We start from the raw sequence: 19,023 nt of genomic DNA on the forward strand, positions 1-19,023 counted from the left end.
CATTATCTTATGGCTTTCCTGTCTATTTCCTTCCCAAAGTGCATGCCCCCTGAGGCAAGAGATTTTGTTCTCTGCTGCATCCCTGTGGTACATGCAGTATAGAATACACTCAATAATTGTGTAAATGAGAATAGGGTGTGTGAGCAACTGCAGTTTCTGGGACCTTTCCTCAGGAGATGCTATCACTTTAAATTGTTGACTTTTCTCCACTGGGAAATTAACTTATCTTAATTAAAAAGTAGCTCATTTCATTGTCAAATCTTAGATGATAAAAAAATAAGGAAAAAACACACTGAAAGTCCCTTATATTCACATAGTAGGCATTTCAATATATTTTTCTCTTAAAAGTAAACAATGTTTTTCCTTGTCAGCAAATATTAATTCTAAGATGACCATCTATTATTTCACTGTATAGGTGTATCATAACTAATTAATCATCAGTTATTACAAATTATAAGTTGTTTCTAATTTATTATGAACTTAGTGGTATTGTAACAGTGTTGTAGTTAAACTTATAGGACATTCATGATTACTTCCTTAGTATAAATAAAGGTATTAAGGAATAAAGAATATATAATGCTGGGAATAGGATTCATAAATAGATACATTTAAAATTTGATACTCTGCCATTTTTTGGCTTTTGAGAGATGGGAAAGAGAATAGTCATATATAGCTGGAAAAATTTATACTGATTTGTTTCTGAAAGATGATTTAATTAGAGAAAGCAGCACTAAGTTATTAATTTCTTCTTTTGTCTGTCAAATTTACAGTATTTTCCCCTTGGCCTAAAATAAAAATTGAATACATGGTTTTCTATTTTTTCTCTTATTAAATTTTGTCCCTTCTGTGCTGTTGAACTCTTGTTTGTTTAAATATTGAGTCCATAACCGACATAGAAGCCACCACTTTGAGCTTTGAACACATGACAATTAAATTTTCAGTCCTTATTTACAATGGGTAGATTTTACAGTTTTGTCCAGGATATTCCAAATATGAAATAAAGTTGTGAACCATTAAGTATCTTGTTAAAGCTTCTTTGTTTGCTTTTATTTGCTTTTAATGAAGACTAATGGGGAGCAATGAAATGACTTTCACTGGAGAGTAACTTTAAAAAAAAAAAGAATTTCCAAAGAATTTAAAATAAAGTAAAATATAAAAGAAAGCTTTTAAAAAGTCAAAGACGATCTACTCAGAAAAGCAGAAGCACAGATGTGGCTCCTATTCAAGGGCTTTGGATGACTTTCCTAAATCAGGAAGGTCTGTGGCTGCTGAAGGACATCTGTCAGGCAAACACTGATCCCTATCTTCACTGAGGACAGAGAAAGACACTGGAAGATCAAGATTTCGATAAGAAAGAACTTCACATCTCAGAAGTTTAAATCCTGGGTTAATGAAGGTTAAATACTTTATATGTTGTCTGTAAGAAATTCAGGGGTCTGGGAATATGGCTCAGTTGGTAGAGTGGGTTCAATCCCTAGTACCACACACACACAAAAAAGATTCTTCAATAACAATATTTTGGGGCTGGGGTGGTGGCTCAGCAGTGGAATGCCCGCCTAGCATGTGCGAGGCCCCGGGTTCGATCCTCTGCATCACATAAAAATAAATAAATAAAACAAAGGTATTGTGTCCAACTAAAACTAAAAAATAAATATTAAAAAAAGAAGAAATTCGTAGTTTTGTTACAACTACTGTTGCAACAGCTACAAATGTATACCTCTTTAGCCCACACTTCTCCCCCAAACAAACAAATACTACAGTAGCTTAAAATAGTAAATAGTTATTTCTCACAGTCTGGATCAGGCTGGCTTATGTTAGCTTGGCTTGCTTAGGTGTCTCAAAGTAACCCACAGGTTTGGGGGATCACTGGTCTAGGAAGACCTCTTGCCAGCAATCCCGCACAGGCAATGGGAATGGAGTTCCCCTTGGTAGAATGGGCTGGCTGAGAAATAAAAGCTAAGAAAATAGAACAATATAAATACCACAGGACACAGAAAATATTTTCAAAAAACCAGGGCAGGACAGGCAAGCCAACTAAACCAATTGCGCTTCTAGACTATGGCAAAATGGACCCCACCCCTGCTTTATTTATATCAGGGGACATCGAAGGCCTTCCATAGAATGTTCTTCTTCAGAAAAGGTTACAGGTGGGCTGTCTAGTTCCCAACGGGTTATGCCCATCTCTGGAGAGACCACGAGAGATCTTCCTAGCAGAGCAAAGATAAAGGTCATGTGCCTTGGGCAATCTATTGCATGGGAGAGCCGCAGTGAGTTCCAAGGTTAAACCTAAAATCTCCCTGGAGAGAAGATCCATGGTTGGCTCCCCACAAAGACCTGTCCTGGAATGATTTCATTCTGCTACCCATGGTCTCTCATTTGGCTACAGGACAGTACCGACTCATTCCCAAGGGGGAGGCGGGGTGTCGAGAGGGGCAGAACACATACACACTTAAAAAGACTCTGTGCAAATCATTTGCTGCTGTCTCATTGTCTAAAATAAGCCACATGGTCAAGCCAATCAGTGCTGAGGCCATCTGCCATGGCCACAGGAAAATGTGAAAAATGGAGCCATTAATATTTCACAGTCGTTTGTGTGAAAGTGTCTTACAAAAAATCTCTGGCTCATCCAAAGCTCCACCAGTTATTAAATATCTCTGAGTTGATTAGGACAACGAACCTTGATGGCTCAGGCAGAGTCACACCTGAGAGCAGAAGATTGTTTGAGGTGTCATCCAAATTTATGGCTCTATGACAAGATACCTAGAGATTAGATTTTCTTACTGCAGGAGATCAGCAAGATTGATATACATCTTGACAGTTGGAACATATTGTGGCCTAAGGTCAACATCTCATTATGGGTCCATAATGATAATAGAGATTTTTAATGCTCTCATTTGATCTTAAATTCCAGTTTCCTGTATGATAGATGTATAATTGCTGTGGTTTGTTTGACTATATTAAGGGATAAGAAATTAAGATATAGCTGCTTGAAAATAGCATGACATGTACTCTCTACAACTTGGCTTAAATTTTTATATGTAGATTTCAACAGTGGGCAATATCTGCTAAAAATATATCCATGTATAAATAAATGTAGGATTCCACAGAAGGTGAAAGGAAACCAAAAGATCTATAAATAAAGCATCTGAAAAGCAATGTGTTTGAAAAAGCCAAGGAGATAGTTGTTAACTAAACACATTTTAAATTTCCCAACACTGATGGAGAAACACACCAGTAATATTCTTGGATGTGTGTGTGTGTGTGTGTGTGTGTAATAAAGTACATATTACTTTTTTCCCTGCCAGGCTTTAGTAAAGAGATGGTGAATCTGACTAGATCCCATGTCATTAATGTGGAGTTTGTGAAAGTGGAATATTGTTGGTGGAAGGAGAGAAGATGTAAGGGGAATCCATCATATCCTTGGAGAGGCAAGAGGATTGCTTCAATCCTGCCTGTCTTACAGCGACAGTTGTGGCTGTTTATGCAGTAAATAGAACCTTCTTCTTTTTCTCCATTTGGGCATCATTATAATAATTAAAATATATCCATGACTTTTTATTACTCTTGAAAAAAATCTTTGTGGGAGCCAGGACCTATGATATTCCCATTTTATAGATGGGGAAATGGAGGACAAAATGAAACTGAGTGACTTGCTCAAGGTAGCTCATCAGGGTTCCTTCAGTCTCCAACTCAGTGCTTTTCTTCCTGCTGCTTACTGTGCTCTGTAGAGGTTCAGGGTTGCCTGTCCTCTCAGTCCTTTGGAAGGCATAGGACTGACTTCCCTGATCACTTTAGCGGAGGCAAGTGGAGGTTCAGGAGGATGATCAAGCAAGAGATCACTGAATGAAAATATCAAGAAGACAACATGTAGGTGGGAAACTCTATAAGCTTTGAAAATAGGTGGCCTGAGAGCCTGATGTACTTCATTAATCACTTCATTTGATGCGCAGTGTTTCTCTGTGTAACACAGTTTGCCTACACCGATGTTTGGTTGCCATGCAAACAGGTTAACACTTCGGTTTGATACTAATCCTTTTATATATTTATGTTGCTCATTTGGTTTCTCAGATATTTGATTTGTAACTCTGAATATGAATTTTAATTAATGAATTCAACTGTGTGTTGATACTAGGTGGAGAAAAAGATTTTCTTTTTTTTTTTTAGGGCACAAGAGGATGGCTGGCTTTTAAGACTCATTTGATTGGTCTGGTGGTCTGTGAGTCCTGAAATGGAACAGAAACCGACCTCTGAGTGAGGCCTGAGGTGCACAGAGGCTGCGGCCTCCTCTGAGCTGGTGCAGGGGAGCCACTGTGCTGGAGCGAGGCCAGCATGGTGTTCTGCACACACTCCCATCTCCCTAGAGGGATCAGAGCTGTTGGATCACAACATGTTCTCTGTAAGCTGGCTCTGGGAGGAGAATATGTTATCCTGATTATGTCACACAAGTCAGGGATTGTGTGGTTACCAAAGCCTGTAAGAATCCTCAAAAACATAGTGGCCCGTGAATTTGATCACACTTGCATCTCAGCCTTAGGCACCAAGTCACCTGTGTATCCAATCCTAGAAAATACTGGGAGGGGAAATGCATATTACTTGGCAGCCTGTCTAGTCTAACTCCTGTGTTTTCCAGGCTTTGTTACAATGCTCTGTATAATACTGTAGATATTTCACCAAAAATACTAATTGGTTCAATAGGATCAACCATGTTTTTCTTTATTGTTGTTTCTCCTCCTCCTCCTCTTCCACCTCCTCCCCTTCCTCCTCCTCCCCCCTCCTCCTCCTTCCCTTCCTCATCCTCCCCTTCCTCCTCCTCTTCCTCTTCCTTCTCCTCCTCCTCTTCCTTCTCCTACTCTTTTTCCTTTTCCTCCTCTTCTTTCTCTTCCTCCTCCTCCTGTTCCTCCTCCTTCCCTTCCTCTTCTTCCTCCTCCTCCTCTTCTTCCTCCTCCTCTTCTTCCTCCTCCTCCTCTTCTTCCTCCTCCTCCTCTTCTTCCTCCTCCTCCTCCTCCTCTTCCTCCTGCTGGTCCTCCTCCTTCTTCTTCTACTGCTCCTCCCCATCCTCTTCCTCTTCTTCTTCTCCTCCTGCTACTCCTCCTCCTTCTTCTTCACTTTTTAGTCTCCGATGCCTCTTCTTTCTCTCCCTACCTCACCTCCCTATTTTCCCTTCCTCTGGTCTATTGGTCTCCATTCTATTTTAATATTATTTGAGGGTGGGGGTGGTGCTTTATAGACATACGTAAAGGAGGAATTCACAATGATATATTTGTACATGTAATTTTGTCAAATTCATTCTGCATTCCTTCTTCTTTCCCATCCCCCTCACTCCCTTCAGTCTCATGCTTCTATGCCACTTCCTCTCCCTGTGCAATCCCCCCCTCCACATTCCCCCGCCTTTACTTTGCTCTAATTTTCACATAGGAGAAAAAAATATTCAACCCTTAATTTTCTAAGTCTGGCTTATTTCACTTACATGATGTTTCCTGTTCTGTCTATTTACTGGCAAAATCCATAATTTTTAAATTTATGGCTGAATGAAATTCCATTTTGTATATATGCCACATTTTCTTAATCCATTCATCTGTTGACAGGTACCTGGGCTATTCCATAACTTAGCTGTTGTGAAATGTGCAGCTGTAAATATCGATGTGCCTGAATCACTATAACATGCTGATTTCAATTCTTTTGGATTTATACCAAGGAGTGGGATAGCTGGGTCATATGATGATCCCATTCCTATTCTTTTGAGGAATCTTCAAACTGCTTTCCAGAGTGATTGTACTAATTTTCAGTCCCACCAGCAATGTTTAAGTGTACTTTTCCCTCAACATCCTTGCTAGCATTTATTATTATTTGTATTCTTGATGTTTGCCTTTCTAATGGGAGCAAGATGGAGTCTCAATGTAGTTTTGATTCACATTCTCTGATTGCCAGGGATGTTTAACATTTTTTTCATACATTTATTGCACATTTGTATTTCTTCTTCTGAGAACTGTCTGTTTAGCTCTTTTGCCCATTTATTGATTGGCTTACTTGTTTATTTGGTGTTAAACTTTGTGAGTTCTTTGTATATTCTGGATATTAATCCCCAGTTAGAGTAGCTGGCAAATATTTTCTCCCATTCTGTAGATTCTTTCTTCCCACTCTTCATCATTTTCTTTGCTGAGCAGAAGCTTTTTAATTTAATGCCTTCACACATATAGATTCTTGGTTTTATTTTTGAGTTTTAATGGCATTGTTAAGGAAGCAGTGCCTGTGCCAATGTTGAAGTATTGAACCTATGTTTTTTTCTAGCAGTTGCTAAGTTTCTGGTCTTATTTCTAAGTCTTTGAACCACTTTGACTTTTGTACAGGGTGTACAGGTCTTCATCTATATTTTTGTGCTAATAACATGCTAGTTTTCTTGTTGTTGTTGTTTACAGTAGCTCTGTATTATAATTTGAGATCAAATATTGTGATGCCTCCAGTATCACTATTCTTGCTCAGATTGTTTTGACTTTTCTGGGTCTTTTTCTTCCAAATTAATTGTAGGACTCATTTTGTCTTGTTCTGTGAAGAATGTTATTATTATTTGGATGGGGATTGCATTGAATCTGTATGAATGCTTTTGGCAGTATGGCCATTTTAAATATATTAATTCTGCCTGTCCAAGAACATCTTCTACTTCTTCAGTGTTCTATAGTTTTCCTTGTAAAGGTTTTTAATGTTCTTGGTTAGATTTATTAACAAGTATTTTATATATTTTTTTGAGGTTATTGTGAAAAGGATAGTTTTTCTGATTTCTTTCTCAGCAGATCGCTGTTAGAATATAGGAAAGCTATTGATTTATGAATGCTGATCCTTTTTCATACTATTTTGCTGAATTTATTTATCAGCACTAGATGTCTTGTGGTGGAAGTTTTGTATCTTCTAGATAGATGATAATGTCATCATCAAAGAGATAATTTGACTTCTTTTCCTATTTGCATAGAAAAACTAGAAAATTCAATTTACAAATTGGGTTCTTGGTTTTATTTCTTGAGCTTTAGGAGTCTTGTTAAGGAAGTTGGTGCCTACACCGATATGTTGAGGTGTTGACCCTGTTTTCTTCTAGCAATACGCAAAGTTTCTGGTCTAATTTCTAAGTCTTTGATACACTTTGACTTGAGTTTGTGCAGGGAATAGAGAGGAATCTATTGTCATTCTTCTATATAAAGGATAACTAATTTTATAATATTAAAATTGTAATTTTATTTTATAATGTGAGGAAGACTGGTGTTATTATTTACAAGTATGGTAGAACTTGACCAAGAATCCAAACAGTTTTGGGCTTTTTTTTGTTGGAAGATTATTAATTGTTGCTTCAATCTCATTGCTTGAAATTGGCCTCTTTAGTTTTTTCTTTATCTTCCTGGTTCAGATCATATGTGTCTAGAAATTTGTCAATGTCTTCTAGATTTCTAGTTTATTAGAGTATAAATTTTCAAATTAATGTCTAATAATCCTCTGGATTTCAGATATCTGTGAAGATATCTTTCTTTTCATCTCTAATTTCATTGATTTGAGTCTTTTATTTGTCTATTTTGGTGACTTTTGCTAAGGGTTTATCAGTCTTTTCAAAGAACAACTCTTTGTCACATCGATCCTTTGTAATTTGTTCTCAATTTTACTAATTTTGGCTGTGATCTTAATTATTTCCTGTTTCCTACTGATTTTGTAATCATCTTTTTTTTTTCTTTTATAAGGCCTCGAGATATACCATTAGATTGTTTATCTGGGATCTTCTGGTTTGTTTTTGTTGTAGTTTTTAATGTAAGTACTCAGTGTTATAAACTTTGCTCTTAGAAATGCCTTCATACTTTCCATGGGATTTTGATACTTTGTATTTCTGTTCTTATTTGTTTCTAAAAATTTCTTGATTTCTTCTCTTATTTCTTCCATGATATGTTCCTCATTTAAAAGATAATTGTTCAATTTCCATGTGTTCATGTGTTTTGTATGATTTTTCTTGCTGTTGATTCGTATTTTCATTATATTATTATCTGATAGAAAGCATATAACTATATCTTTTTTTTTCCCAAGACTTACACTGCTACTGGGATAAAATAGTCTTTACGCATCTGTTAGATCCACTTGATTTATAGTGTTATTTAGGTCAGAAATATGTTTATTGATTTTGTGTCTGTATGATGGCCTATTGGTAATAGGGGTGCATTGAAACCACCCAGTATTATTATATCAGGGTCAATCTGATATTTAATGTTAAGAATTTTTTTTAATGTAATCAGGTGCACTGCTATTTGGAACATAAATGTTTACTATCCTTTTATCTTCTTTTTGTATTGTTCCATTTACCAATATGTAGTGGATTTCTGTCTCTCCTGATTAATTTTTGCTTAACTTTTTGTCACATTTGAGAATAGCTACCTTGCTTATTTTCTGGTTCCATTTGCATGGAATATTTTTTTTTCCATCCTTTTACTTTGTCTGTGGGCATCTTTGCTTATGATATGAGTTTCTTACAAACAGTATATAGTTGAATGGTTTATTTTAATCCATTCTGCCACGTTGTCTTTGAATTCGGGATTTGAAACAATTTGTATTCAGTGTTATTATCGATAGATGTGTGTTATTTCCTGCCATTTTTGTTTGTAGTATTTGATTTGGTCTTGATTTTCACTAAATTACTCACTATTCTAGAGAGCTTCATCAAAACATATTTTACTTGATATATATACTCTTTATGCTAGATACCATCTTCTTCTAATACCTGAGTATCTTCTACCTAATACTCACTTTATTCTACAAGATGGTTCTTTAAATCTTTGGCTGAGACCACTCAGTTTACAATAAATGCACTTTGATGTTTCTTAAACTTTGATACCCATATTGATCTACGAAATTAGAAAATTGTCAGGAAAGTCTACAAGAAAGAAATCATTTATTCTCAATGACATAATGAGAACAAACTTTCATACTGCACTTACCTTGTATAGCACTGTCACATAAATTAGATCTTATTGTATTTATTATATAGTAAAGACTATATAATAGACAGCAATACATATTATATTGGATATGAGAGAATAAAGGTATTAGGATATGCCTATTGGTAAATAAAATTAAGATTTAAATTTCCTTTAACTCTTATTTTATTTAGTACTAATCCCTAGCCTAAATAAAATATTCATATTGAGTATTAGACACTTTGATTACTCTACGCCTATGAGTATATTTTAATGTTCAGTCAAAATGGCAGAACATTGACTTAGGTGAATTTTGGTAATGTCTTTGATCCCAAGTCAGTCTGTTGTTTTTCTAAATCTTAATTATCTATACCTCTCAGTAATTCAGAAATGCCTTATGAATTATTAAATGGTAAAAGAATTGGTTTATTGCAGTTCCTTTCTGAATATCATATATTGTCTATATTTCCCATATTTTTATAGATACTATTACTTTACTGTAATTGCTTAATTTGAAATAACAACATTATGGGGAAATTATGTGGAGCCCATTCCATTGATATTTCTCTGAACACTTAACAGTATTAGACTGCTTTTAATTATTTTATCTCTACCAGAGTGCTCACTCTTTTCTCTGCAATTGTTCCTGGTACTTATGATTGAACAAATCAATTATTAAAAGGAAAACATCACTCAGATGTCTTAACAGTCTCATTATTTGATAAGTGACTTGTAGTAATATTTAACTCATCCGGTTTGACAGATGTCATGTGCTTAATAAAAATGTTGAGTGTTCTCTGATACTGAGATGAGAGGTTTCTTTGTTTTGATCACAGTCATATTTTGGCTCAGAAATGCTAAATTGTTTGACCTTAATAATTCTATAAAACACATCTACATGCATACATACACATACATTTACAAGTATGCACATACATATATGCATGTGTGTATGTATTTGTATCAGATCTAATTATAGATGGTATTTGCTTAGTAATTATTCCCTACCAATTAACCTTATAACAAATGGACTATTTTGCTTAAAAGGAAAATCAGTGCTATTGTCAACTTACTGCAATAGGCAAATTTCTAATTGGGGACCTAATTTAAAGAAGATTTTAATAAAGAAGGGAAAATGTCTTATAAACCTCTAGATCACAAAGTGCAATTAAAAATTAGCCCTGTTTATGGAATTCTTTATTTTCATAAAAGGGATCATCAGGCATAGGCTCAGTGGCCAGAGGTTTTGCATTCATCTGAATTCTTGATTTCTCAATCTCATTTTCAAACTTTGCATAATCTGAATTTCTATAAGCGTCTTCAGTGAAGGCTTCTCTTATGGGCAATGCTAATACTCTACAGCCAATACAATATCAGATCACCAAACACATCATAACTGGTTGTAATGAATTGTTTTTTATGTTTAAGTCCTACTGGAAGATCCTTTAGGACAGAAGTTGTATCTTGCTCCCATTGTATTTCTACAAAAAACAAAAACAACAATTTTTTAAAAAGCACATAGCCTGGGCCCTAGTACCATTAGGAGGTAACTATCATTAATTTATCAATGATAATAAGTCAAATTGGATTGATTCACTTTTCCCCCAAAATTACAAGCAACCCAGTTCTTTCAGATTCAAACTCAGTTTTTTTTTCCCTGAGAGTCCCTGGAGGTATCACATATAAGCATCTAATTATCCTGTTTTTCTTCTCCTCTGGCCCCAGATGACTCAATTTATGTCCGAGTCAAGGGCATGATTTTCAGTTCTTCTCAAAGTCATAAATTTTCCAAGAACTAATTTACGGTTTTGTGTCTGCAACCACAATTGTAGTGTTGAAGATATCAAGTCTGTTGTGGATTGGAGAGAGTATCCCTTTTCTCCACTTTATTATCTTGGAAGTAAAGAAAAGCCAATAGATTTCATATCTTTCCCAAAGTTCTCCATAAGAACAGCTTTTAACCTTATCTAAAGTTCCGCTCTTCATCCTTCTTGTATATGTGTCAATAGTGCTAGGCTGGATTCCAATATCTGATTCCTCTGTGTCAGTTTCCCAATCTATCTCAAGCATCACCTTAAGTTTTCCCCTTTTTCAGCCGTGTGTGTGTGTGTGTGTGTGTGTGTATGGGTGTGTGTATTTTATTTCCTTAATAAAGTATTTCTTTCTTTGTGTCTTTCCATCTTTCATTCCTGCAGTCTTCCATTCACATAGTCATGGGGTGAATATTATGTACCTAGCACTTCAAAAAATCCTGGGGGATAAATTAATGCACACAACAAATAAAATGATTATTCCCATGGATCTTATACTTCTGTTCATTTGAAGATGCCCACATAAATTTTAGTCTCACTTGAGGCCTAGCTTGACTACATGCTGAATCCCAAAGACTGGCACATATTCCTGTCTCCTTTGCTAAGCAAGAAAACATCCTCCCCATATTTTACTTGGTTAGGGAAATATATGTGTTATGTAGTTTAAAGACATGTGAACATACTAGGTAGGCAGAAAGCAAGAAATAATTAAGCCAATTAAAATATCTTCCTGCAGATAAAGCTTAAGAGAAATATATAGGGAGATGAGAAAGACCCTCTCTGAATATGGGATTAGAGATAATATTCTAAATATTTCCATATATGATATATATATATATATACACATATATATATATTCCCCCCCCCAACCCTCAACTGGGAATCCAGGAATTGGTGAAGGAGTAGAATGTAGAAAAACAGAGCAACAAAAGGAGTCAGGTGTTAAAGGTCAATTCTTCCAAGGCAAAGGCAATCTCTTCATAGAAGGGTTGATTAAACCTGTCCAAGATTCTATGGAGTCACTAATTGATGAGCTGTCTGAAATAAGATTCACTTAATAGAATGAATTTTAATTTTCTGCAAGCAAAGCCTAAATTCCTGAAATATTTTGTCTAAAAAAATGCACTTGAAAGCAAGGTGACCTAGTTTTTAGCAGTCCAATCAATCATGGAGAGCTGCCATTTTTGAAGAGTGACTCATCAGGGGAAAGGTGACTCAGTAGCTGCAAACAGTAAATAGAAGATTGCTGACAGGGTTTCCTAAGACAAGACAGGATAGCCAAAAGAAACTTCAGAAATCCTGCTAGAGCTGCTATCATTTCCTTTCTCAAAAGTTTCTTGCCCAAATGAGAAGGTGTAAAAATCAATCAACTGTAGGAGACAAACCTGACTAGCAACAAGAATTGAATTATTCCTACAGTTGACTCCTGGAAGCTGCTCATCTCACTGATCATTTCAAGAAGTGGGCCATGGCCCAAGGCTTCGGACCACAATCCATCAGACTTCCTAATGACCATGTCACTGAAGGATAGTATTACATGGAACTTTGAGCCAAGAATGTTCTTTACGAAAATAAAATATAAAATCAAGGTTACTCAACTTATGGGAGTGCTCTCGGGGTGGTATTGATCCCAAAGAGATCTTGTTGGTGCTCTTAAAGATTTTTTTAAACAATACACTCTTCTAAAATTATTCCTCAAATTTTCATTTTTAATGGATAAAACCACTGTATAGTAGAGTTTGTTAGTGGGTCAATTAGAAAAAATAAAAGTACACAAATAGATCTTGTTCCCCATATGCCCCAATAGGTAGGATCATAGTTAAAAAGTAAAGTTCAATCACCTAATGATAATGAAAATTTTTCATTGACTTAAGTGAAACATAAGATGCTAACAAAACAATTTCTGTTCTTTTTCCCATTTGTCCTTCATATTTGCTTGCTGGCCTATTTCTTTCCCTGTCCCAGGATGAAAGTTTAGCTTCATACTAGAGCTTTTTCCATCCTTCTTATAATGATGGTCTCATTGTAGTAATTAAAATGTCTATCCATCAGTGTAATAATCAGAACTCTGGTCTGGTGATGTGGGTACTAGTATATACCTCCTACCACTTTGGCATTGCTTCAGATACAGAAGCCTCATTGGGAAAAAGGGAGTGTAGCTATCATCTTCTACCATCTTTGAGTATATTGTTGCCTTCTCTGTGTGAGTACCCAGAGACCTGAACCTTGACTGAGGGCAGTGATGTGTGTAGAGCATAAACAGGAGGCCTTGGGTGTCCATGCATATGCTTATGAAGTCCCCCACAGTAGGGAACAGATAAGGAGAGGATACAGTGGGTCACAGCCTGGCCTATGCTATTCTCCACAATGTTCTAGGACAGAACTTCAAGAAGTCCCTGGATTCTGTTTGTCAAAGAGGAAGATAGGACATACTTGATTCGATATTTTTGTCTTGATCTATACTTTTTGAATCTAGACATAAGGTATCCAACATCTCCATGTCACTTTTACCTTGGGTTCATCAAAGTTTGGGATGGGCCTAGCAATGAAAGTAAATTATGTTTTCTTCCTTAGTTTGGACTTGAGGGGATCTTCAATGAACAATCCGTACAGAATGTGACACCAGTTTAATATAATTTGGCAGTATGTAAATAAGTCACAGAATTATACTCAAAAGACCTGACAAAGAACAATTAGAGGAGGAAAAGTTTATTTGGGGGAATCATAATTTCAGCTTTTAGTCTATAGATGGCTATCTTCACTCTACGGGGCCCAGGGTGAAGTAGATTATGGTGGAAGAGTGTGGCAGAGAAAAGCAGCTCAGGACATGGACCAGGAAGGAGAGACAGACTAAGCTCAGCTCACAAAATATGTACCCCAAAGGCAAGTCCCCAGTGAACCACCTCCTCTAGCCACATACTACACCCAGTTAATCCCTATCAGGGGATTAATGCACTGATTAGATGAAGGCTCTCATGACTCAGTCATTTCACCTCTGAACTTTCTTGCACTTTCTCATTATGTGAGCTTTAGGGGGACACCTCACATCCAAACCATAATAGTGGGTTTCACATCACAGCTTTTCTTCCCATGGCTCTTCATCATTCGATAATACCAACCCACCTCCTAGACAGCAGATTTATTTATTGTTTATTATTTATCATTTGTCTTCCCTTGCCCTGCTCATTACCTTGCATCATCCTAGCTATACTAGAATGTAACTTTTGCGAGGTTATTTTATTTTAATTTTATTTTTGGTTACTGCCACGTCTCAAGAATTTGAATAGTGCTTAAAACATAGAGTAGGCACACAATAAATATCTACTGAATAAATGAAAATAAATGTGTATATATAAACATGACTATAGCAAAATATGCATTAAGTGCTCTTTGATGAGATTGATGATGGTTTTATTTATCACTTATATTTTTATGAATCTTACATTTTATCTAGTAAATACATTGACTACAATAATAAAATAATATGAGTGTCTTAAATTGTAATGACTTTTTCTTATCCTTAAACACTCATATCTATCTGAGTAATGAATATTGTTGTGTACAGTTTAGTGGATGCTGAAATTAAACGGTGAATTTACAGTTTTGGCATGTGAATGCATCATTTCTCACTTTCTTCCCAGGATTTTGTGCCTGGTAAAAACATGACCATTTCCACCTGTGAGAGGTTTTTGCATCCATTTCTTCCCTTTAATTTTGTGTTTGTCTCATAGCTGAAGCTATAACAATTGGTTTCCTTTTGCCTGGCAGCCCAAAGAGATCCTGTAAGGAAGTCCATATATACTTCATGCCCACAGGTTGGCAAAGTCACAGTAAAACCACAATTTCTCATCAATACTTCATTTGTGCTCAATTCACTATGAAAAGATAGTTCTCTTGCAAATCATTGACAATGTCAATTTTTTAGAAGTTGTCTTCAGATTTAATGCTCAGAAAGTAGATATATGTAGATGTACTTTTTGTTTTTGTTTTAAAGACCTTCTGCATCTTTGGTGAACCCTAAGCACCTGAATGAACATGCTGTGCAGTTAAGGAGCTGTGGCTCTGTGTGTGCATGCTCCAAGTGAGACATGCCATGGCCTTTTTCCTTTTAAATGTCAACTGTTGGGCTGCCTTGAAGCATCCTGCTTTTTGGCACTGTTAGAAACAAATGTTCATTTAAATAATCATTGACCAAACTTCTCAATTTTCATCTGGTTGTTTGACCATCATAAGCTATCAGAAAATATAAGTATGACCAATATAACAGTTATTTTACTTTAAATATAATGTTGTATGGATATGACTAAAATCTAGACATCTTCATTTTAGAAACATAGATAAAACAGAAACAGAAAAATAAAGCTGTCATTATTCCTTAAGCTCTTTTGCTTTTAAAAAATTTTATATATTTGTGAATAATAATGTGATATTTTGATATACATTATGAAATTATTAGCATAATCACTCTGATTAACATCTCCATCATCTCATGTACCTATCTTTCCCCCTCTTTTTTCTTTTTGTGAGAATCCTTCAGATCTACTTTCTTAGCAATTTTGAAGTACACAACAAATGATTATTAATTGTGGCCACCATGCTGTGCATTATATATACAAAAAAATAATTCATCTTGTTACTGAAAATTTGGGCCCTTTGACTGAAATATCTACATTTCCCTATCCATAGCCCCTGGCTACCACCCATATATTCTTTCCTTTAGGACTAGAATACATTTTGGAAAGTGAAATAAGCCAGACAGAGAAAAAAGGCAAATACCGTAGGACCTCACTTACATCAGAAGTCCACAGAAGTTGAACTCTTGCATGCTTTAAATTCATTGCTTGCTAGGAAATAAGAAAAAAAAGTTGTCAATATACTTTCTAGGATATTTCAAAGTTGCTGGTAAAATATTTAAGTTTCAATAATCTCAATTCAGTGTTAGTGTTACTGAATCCATGCACTGAAAACAAAGCTCTGGCCCATTTTATCAATATGCAAAGAAAATATTATTCTGTTTCATTATTCTAGAAAGATTATGACATTAAAGTTTACAAGTCTGGCCCACCATTCACCTTCTTAATGAAATTGACTGTAATCTTTTCACTTGAAAGAAATGTCTCTTTTTGTAAACTCTGCCATAAGGTGCCGAGAGCTGAATTAAGTCTGAGTGGATAGAAAGCAGACAGTTTCCATCCCCAGAGAGCTGATGTGCAGCAGTCAGTCATCAAATGCACACACAGATTTGTTTTTAATTAAAGAAATGAATGAATGTGATGGAAGTTAAAATTTTAAAAAAAGAGTGTCATGAAGAAAAATTTCATAACTAAAATGCAGAGGCCTCAACCTCTGTAAAAGAGTCATTCAGTGTTGAAGCTGACAGGGGTGTGCCAGGCCAGGTGTGGGCTGGCAGGGACACTAGGAACTGATGGAAGTCAGTTCAGGCTGCAGGCCCTGGGCCTACTCAGCCTGGCTTTTTTGAAATTTTGAGAGATCAGTGTGGTAGCCCCACAGAGTATGGCGAAGATTCTTTGGAGTGACTCCTTAGAAAGTTCCAGAAGTAAATCTGTGAAATGCTGGGATAGAGAACTGAGATATAGGAGTTTCCCAACTGCGTTTTGTAACTGCAGTTTTCATGGGTTCTGTGCTAGGATTAGGGATGGATCAAGGTTGACTCAGATTCCTATAAATGTGTTATATGATTAAATTACACTTATGACCATTTTCAGTGCCAGTTATTTGCTTGGTGTTACTAAAAGAATACTAACTGCAATAAGAGTTAATTATATTTTCGTCATATACCATAATACTACTAATAATGTTCTTTGATAAATTTACAGCTTTGTTCTGTGACAGAAACACATTTTGGTATTACATGTATTAACTCTTTTGACCCGTATATTAGCTTATAAGGTTAATTAGTCTTATCCCCATTTTACAGATACCAACATTAGTTAGAGAAAAGTTAAGTGACTTTCTCAAGGTTACACAGACCTAGAGAGCAACAGAGCTGGGATTCAAATTCATGTCTTCTTTTTCTGATGTCCATGTCCTGAACCTCCATGTTGTGTTGAAGTACATACTTCCAACCCTAAAGATGACAGTGAAAGACACCAACAGAGAGACAAAACCCTATAGAAAAATAAAATAAGTATCAAATATAATAAAAAATATCATTAATTTGGGAATTTGAGGGTTGATAGAAGGCTTGGGTGGCAGGAAAGAAATCTGTTAATACTTTGTTCATGTAAAAACTATTAGACTTCCAATAAAAATGAGTTAATGAAGTGGGCCCAGTTCAGGACATTTTTTTTTTTTTTGTCTAGAAAGTGTCCTAAATCATAGTTCAGATTCTCATGCTATGTTCTGTGGATGCTGAGGGAGAGGAGGTCATGCCTACCATGAGGTGTACAGTGAATGAAGGATTTTTGAATGATTGGCAGGAACCTTCTCTTCTCCTTTCTTGATAGCAGTTGGGAATTAAAAGTGGCACTTCTCCCCTTCTGCTGATGGCAGCAGATAACTAATGATCAGTAAATTTATGGAAGAACTCATACCGAGGACTGATATCAATTATTAACATCTCTAGCATCTGCTCTATCAATTCTCATAACTAGCAGCTTGTACATTATAAAAAGTTTTCCTATGGATTATATAATTGAATGCATACAAATTCCTTTAGTTTTGTCTTTACTTTTGCAAAAACTATTTTGCTTTTGCAAAAAATTAAAAAAAAATGTATGTTCATGACTTAAAAAGTTAAGTGGTAGGTACTGTTAAGTTTACAATGAAAAAAGTGTCCTGGCCCAACTACTCACACTGTTCCATTTTCTAGAATAAGTCAGTTTATCTCATTTTTAGCTATTTCTCCTGTCATGCACCATTATACATCTAACTAATATGTTGACATTACAATTTCTTTATTTTTCTGCTTTGATATTATCCATGGACTTCTGAAAGAGGAGATGTGGATTTAACAGTATAACACCTTCCTCAGCCCTCTATACCCCATAAACACACTCATGTGTGCACACTTCTTTTCTCCCTGGCCTGGCAGTACAGTTCTAGTACCAAGTACCAAGATCATTGTACCAAGATCATTGCTTTGTGACTGTGAAATAAAAATGTAATTCACAGCTTGACTATGGTTTGCACCAGATATTTTACCATCTGCCATCATCATCCTTTTTTAAGACTATGCTTGGATAAGTACCTTGGTTTTTAATTACCTAGATTCTCCTATATCCACCACTAATTAATTCACAGAACTTAAAACTTACTACTGATCTGTTCATCTCTTCAAAGGGATGTATTCTTGCAGCCCTGTGCTCTCCTCACTTTCAATGGTGTGGATCTGCTGCATCTGGGAATGCTCCAACTTTTCACCTGGGAACTCCCTCTTACATCTTCCTTGGGTTCTTAAATCCTACTTTTGGATTGACAGCTCCATTGTACAACAGAACATTCTTTGGTAATTTCTCAAGAATGACTGCAGGAAATGTTTTTGAGATATTATTCATTAGTCAGAATAAGTTATCGTGGTACCGTTGTACCATGGTACCTCTGTACCATTGGCTTGGGGACAGACAATTCTTTGACATGGGATATCTTCTTTGCACTGTAGGATATTTAGTATTACCACTGGCTTCTATCCATTAGGTGCTCTCAGTTTGGTTAACTAAAGACACCTCTAGACACTGCTGGTAACCACTAGGCTTTGTAAACAAATTAACTTGTATATCTCAGTTGTTTATCCCAACAAACATTTCTTCCATGTTCATGGTACATGTCCAGTGTGAGTTGGCATAGTGCCCTCTCCTCCATAATATTTTATAAAATTATTCAGGAACTCAGGGTGACAGACATGCTGCCACTTTATGTTAGCACAATAATTAGTTTCTAAGGTGAAAGAACTGAAATTTATGAGTAGGAAAATCTTCACTGTCTACTCAGAACTGACAAATATCATTTATTATATCCCATTGGTCAGAATTAGTCAACAGACATTTTCTTAATTGCAAGGAAGAAGAGAAAAAAAGATCTCTACCATATCCTACAATTCTGAAAATATCTTCATTTTTTTCCCCTTATCTGATTAATAGTTTTTCTGGGTTTAGAATTCTCCATAAGGCAATTTTATTATCTAAAAACACTATTTAGCAGATGAAGCAACACCTTCAGAGAGCTGCAGAACTCATAAGTAGTAAAACTGAGATGGAACCAATTGTCTGACTTTAAATCAAAGGCATGCTATGTGTTCATTGCACCTGTTTCGT

This window comes from Urocitellus parryii, chromosome 10, assembly GCF_045843805.1.
Source record: "Urocitellus parryii isolate mUroPar1 chromosome 10, mUroPar1.hap1, whole genome shotgun sequence".
Lineage (NCBI taxonomy): Eukaryota > Metazoa > Chordata > Mammalia > Rodentia > Sciuridae > Urocitellus > Urocitellus parryii.